Below are 6,189 nucleotides of genomic sequence, written 5' to 3' on the forward strand. Positions count from 1 at the left end.
AAGGCTGTATATTGTCACCCTGCTTATTTAACTTCTATGCAGAGGACATCATGAGAAACGCTGGGCTGGAAGAAGCACAAGCTGGAATCAAGACTGCTGGGAGAAGTATCAATAACCTCAGATATGCAGATGACACCACCCTTATGGCAGAAAGTGAAGAGGAACTAAAAGCCTCTTAATGAAAGTGAAAGAGAAGAGTAAAAAAAGTTGGCTTAAAGCAAAACATTCAGAAAAGTAAGAGCATGGCATCCAGTCCCATCACTTCATGGGAAATAGATGGGGAAACAGTAGAAACAGTGGCTGACTTTATCTTTGGAGGCTCCAAAATCACTGCAGATGGTAATTGCAGCCATGAAATTAAGACACTTACTCCTTGGAAGGAAAGTTATGACCAACATAGATAGCATATTCAAAAGCAGAGACATTACTTTGCCAACAAAGGTCCGTCTAGTCAAGGCTATGGTTTTTCCTGTGGTCATATATGGATGTGATAGTTGGACTGTGAAGAAAGCTGAGCGCCGAAGAATTGATGCCTTTGAACTGTGGTGCTGGAGAAGACTCTTGAGAGTCCCTTGGACTGCAAGGAGATCCAACCAGTCCATCCTAAAGACCAATCCTGGGTGTTCACTGGAAGGACTGATGCTGAGGCTGAAACTCCCAATACTTCGGCCACCTCATGCGAAGAGTTGACTCATTGGAAAAGACTCTGATGCTGGGAGGGATTGGGGGCAGGAGGAGAAGGGGACGACAGAGGATGAGATGGCTGGATGGCATCACTGACTCGATGCACATGAGTGTGGGTGAACTCCGGGAGTTGGTGATGCACAGGGAGGCCTGGTGTGCTGTGATTCATGGGGACACAAAGAGTTGGACACGACTGAGCGACTGAACTGAACTGAACTGAACTGAAAGGAATGAAGAGCTTTCCAGGCGGCTCAGTGATAAGAATCTGCCTGCCAATGCAGAAGATACAGATTTTATTCCTGGGTCAGGAAGATCCCCTGAATAAAGAAATGGCAACCCACTCCAGTTATTCTTACCTGGGAAATCCCATGGGTAGAAGAGCCCGGCAGCCATGGGGTTGCAAAAGAGTCAGACATGACTTAGCAACCAGACAACAAACGGACAAAAGTAGAATTAAGGTCCTTCAGTGGAGGAGAGGCCTGATAAATCTCTCAAAGACCTAAGTCTTGAAGAGTATCCTCTAAGAATAAGAGTGAAAAAAAATAAATAAATAAAGAAGTCTTCACAGGGACTGAAACCCAGTTTCAAATAATCTCAATATATGATTGGATGAAGGCAATCAGGGATTACTCGTCTTCCTAGACTGTTCACCTGTTAAAAGCAAAGACAAACCCTCTCTGAAAGATAATATCATCCAGAGCATCTAATTATATCTACAGTTTTTAGTATATAGTGTCTAAGCTGTTCTTCTACAATCACAAGTTATATGAGAAAACAAGATATTACCAAAATCCAAGAAAAACAACAACTATCAGAAAAGGGCTAACAAGAAATCTAGACAATGGGGTCATCACTAGGAGAAGAGATGGAAGATAATCAAGTAACTGCATAATTTGAATAAATAATAACTAAAATTTTCCCCAAGTGTGCAAAAAACCCCACTAAGCTACAAGTTTTTTACAGACTGCAAATCCCAAGCAGAATACATATAACATCATACCTAAGCATACCACTGTCAAACTGCTGACAGCCTAAAACAAAGACATAGATTTTCAAGGAGTGAGAGAAAAGAATTTTAAAAAGAACGTAACCTTCAAAGATAACTAGATTGAAAGCTTAATTTTCAACAAAACAATGAAAGACAAATCATAACAAAATCTCAAAATACTAATAGAAAATAAAACTTGGAATTCTAAACTCAGTAAAAGCATCTTTTAAAAATGAAAGCAAAATTAATACATTTTCCAACAAATGAAAGCAATTTGTCACCAGCAAACATACACTAAAAGAAATACTAAAAGCTGTTGTTCAGTCAGAAGAAAAAAATTCAAGAAGGAAAATTAAAGGACAAGATAAGTAACAAAAAGGGTAAATATATGCATTAATTTAAATGAATATTGAAACAGTAATGATTAATGAAATAGTAATGATTGAATATGTCAAATACATATAGAATTAAAATGCATGACATCAATACCATGTCAGAAAGGAAATAACAATGTTCTATTCATCTTACAAACAAAATGGTGAGTACTAACTTACATTAGTCCTTAACAAGTGAAGTATGCATAGTGTATTAATATCTTACATAGTAAAATTTGAGACAAAAAGCATGACTAGAGATAAAAAGGAACATTTTATAATGATTAAGTTTCAATTAACCAGAAAGAGTATAACAAGTCTAAATGTAAATGCATGTAGAACCAAAGACTTAAAATATATAAAATGAAAATAAGGAGAAACAGATTCACAATTACTCTGGAAGACTAGAACACACTTCATTCAGTACCTAATAGAATAAAAAACCAAAAAAAAAAAGTTAAAAAAAAATAGAGGATTCGAGATCAAAATTAAGATCAATTTGTAGAGATTAAGAGGAGATAGGAATACTCTTTCAAGTATGCAACTTTCTTCCAAGAACACAAGCTCAAATGCAAGACAATTGCCTCATGGTAACCTAATATGTCCCCTTCATGGATCATAGCCTTGTCATGATGACGGGGCTTGCATAACTGACTGAAGCTATGAAACATGTCATGCAGAGCCAACCAAGATGGATGAGTCATAGTGAAAAGTTCTGACAAAACATGGTCCACTGGAGAAGAAAAGGGCAACTCACTCCAGTATTCTTGCCAGAGAACCCCATGGACACTATGAAAAGGCAAAAAGGTATGACATGGGAACATGAGTCCCCCAGGTTAAAAGGTGTTCAATATCTATAGGGGAAAAGCAGAGGGCAATTACTAATAGCTCCAGAAAGAATGAAATGGCTGGGCCAAAGGAGGAACCATGCTCAGCTGTGGATGAGCCTGGTGGTGAAATGAAGTCCAATGCTGTAAGAACAGTAAATATTGCATAGCAACCTGGAGTGTTAGGTCCACGAATCAAGATAAACTGGCCATGGTCAGGTAGGAAATGGCAAGAGTGAACATCAACACCTTAGGAATGAGTGAACTAAAATGGACAGGAAGAAGAAATAGAATAGCTCTCATAGTCAACAAAACAGTCTGAAACAGAACAGAACAGTGTCCATTTTGGGTGCAGCCTCAAAAATGACAGAATGATGTCCACTGTTTCCAAGGAAAACCATTCAACATCACAGTAACACAAGGCTATGCCCCAATCACTAATGCCAAAGAAGCTGAGGTTCACTGATTCTATGAAAACCAACAAGACCTTCTAAAACTAACATCAATAAAGATTTTCTTTTTATCATAGGGCACTGGAATACAAAAGTAGAAGTCAACAGATAACCAGAATAACAGGCAAGTTTGGCCTTGGAGCACAAAAGGAAGCAGGGCAAAGCTTAACAGAGTTTTACCAAGAGAACGCAGTGGTCATAGAAAACACCCTTTCCCAACAACCTAAGAGACAACACTACACATGGACATCACCAGATGATTAATACTGAAATCTGATTGATTATGCAGCCAAAGATGGAGAAGCTCTATACAGTCAGCAAAAACAAGACATGGAACTGACTGTGACTCAGATCATGAGCTCCTTATTGCAAAAGTCAGATTTAAATTGAAGAAAGTAGGGAAAACCACTAGGTCATTTAAGTATGACCTAAATCAAATCCCTTATGATTATACAATGGAGGAGGCAAATAAATTCAAGGGATTAGATCTGGTAGACAGTGCCTGAAGAACTAAGGATAGAGGTTTCTAACACTGTACAGGAAGCTGTGATCACACCAATCCCAATGAAAAAGAAATTCAAGAAGGCAAAATGCTTGTCTGAGGAGGTATTACAAATAGCTAAGAAAAGAAGAGAAGTGAAAGGCAAGAAAGGCAAAGATATACCCAACTCAATGCAGGGAATATCAAGAGATAAGAAGGCTTTCTTAAATGAACGATGCAAAGAAATAGAGGAAAACAATAGAATGGGAAAGACTAGAGATCTCTTCAAGAAAACTGGAGATATCAAGGGAACATTTCATGCAAAGATGGGCACTATAAAGGACAGAAAAAGTAAGGACCTAACAGAAGCCAAAGAGATTAAGAGGTGGCAAGAATACACAGAACCATACAAGGTCTTAATGACCTGGATAATCACAATGGTGTGGTCACTCACCTAGAGCAGGACATCCTGGAGTGTCAAGTCTAGTGGGCCTTAGAAAGCATTATTATAAACAAACCTAGTGGAAGTGACAGAATTCCAGCTGAGCTATTTCAAATCCTAAAAGATGAAGCTGTTAAAGTGCTGCACTCAATATGTCAGCAAATTTGGAATACTTAGCAGTGGCCATGGGACTGGAAAAGGTCAACTTTTATTCCAATCACAAAGTGTGTATGAAAGTGTCAGTTGCACAGTCGTGTCTGACTCTTTGCAACCCCATGGCCTGTAGCCCATCTCTGTCCATGGAATTCACTAGAGAAGATTACTGGAGTGGGTAGCCCTTCCCTTCTCCAGGGGATCTTCCTGACCCCGGCATCAAACCCAGGTCTCCTGCATGGCAGGCAGATTCTTTATTGTCTAGCCCAATTACAAAGAAGGGCAATGCCAAACAATGTTTAAACTATGATACAACTGTACTCATTTCACATATTAGTAAGGTTATGTTCAAAATCCTGCAAGCTAGGCTTCAGCAGTGCACGAACCAAGAATTTCCAGTCCAAGTTGGGTTTTGAAGAAGTAGAGGACCCAGAGATCAAACTGCCAGCATCCACTGGATCACGGAGAAAGCAAGGGAATTCCAGAAAAACATCTATTTCTGCTTTATGGACTACACTAAAGCCTTTGTGTGGATCACAACACACTGGAAAATTCTTAAAGAGATGGGATTTCCTGACCACCTTACCTGTCTACTGAGAAACCTGTATGTGGACCAGGAAGCAACAGTTAGAACCAGACATGGAACAACTGGTTCAAAATCGGAAAGGAGTATGACAAGGCTGTATATTGTCATCCCGCTTATTTAACTCATATGCATGCAGAGTACATGATGTGAAATGCCAGATGGGATGAATCACAAGCTGGAATCAAGATTGGCTGGAGAAATACCAAAAATCTCAGATATGGAGATGATACCACTCTAATGACAGAAAGTAAAGAGAAACTAAAGAGCCTCTTGATGAGGGTGAAAGAGGTTTCAAGCCAGCTTGAACTCAAAATTCAAGAAAACTAACATCATGGTATCTTGTCCCATCATTTCATGGCAATTAGAAGGGGATAAAATGGAAGCAATGACAGATTCTATTTTCTTGGCCTCCTAAATCACTGCAGACGGTGACTGCAACCATGAAATTAAAAGACACTTGCTCCTGGAAAGAAAGCTATGACAAACCTAGACAGCATATTAAAAAGCAGAGACGTTACTTTGCCAACAAAAGTCTGCTTAGTCAAAGCTATGGTTTTTCCAGTAGTCATGTACAGATACGAGAGTTGAACCATAAAAAAGGCTGCATGCCAAAGAACTTATGCTTTCGAACTGTGGTGCTGGAGAAGACTCAATCTTGAGAGTCCCTTGGACAGCAAGGAGATCAAACCAGTCAATCCTAAAGAAAATCAACCCTGAAGATTCATTGGAAGGACTGACACTGAAGTTGAAGTTCTAGTACTTTGGTCACTTGATATGAAGAGCTGACTCACTGGAAAAGACCCTGATGCTGGAAAGATTGAAGGCAAAAGGAGAATGGGTTGACAGAGATGGTTAGCTAGCATCACCAACTCAATGGATATGAATTTTAGCCAATTCTGGGAGATAATGGGAGAGAGTGGAGCCTGGTGTGCTATAGTCCATGGAGTTGCAGAGAGTGGGACATGACTGAACAACAACCACAAGAAACTTAGTATGTAATAAGTAAGTAGAGGATGCATTAACAAAATTGGAAGGAAAGAATTCTAGGTTTTAAAACTTTCTTAATTTGTCTCTTTAGAAAAAGAAATCATTCAAAAAGTAGAGGTTTCTGTAAAAGACAGTGAGAATCCAGAGTGCCAAATCTGTAACCTGTGGCTAACTTTCATGATCTCAGAACCAGCTATAGTGTAACAGGTAATCTT

Source organism: Bos grunniens, chromosome 8 (assembly GCF_055505025.1).
Source record: "Bos grunniens cultivar Pamir isolate PY7600 chromosome 8, Bosgru_T2T1.0, whole genome shotgun sequence".
NCBI classification, from domain to species: domain Eukaryota; kingdom Metazoa; phylum Chordata; class Mammalia; order Artiodactyla; family Bovidae; genus Bos; species Bos grunniens.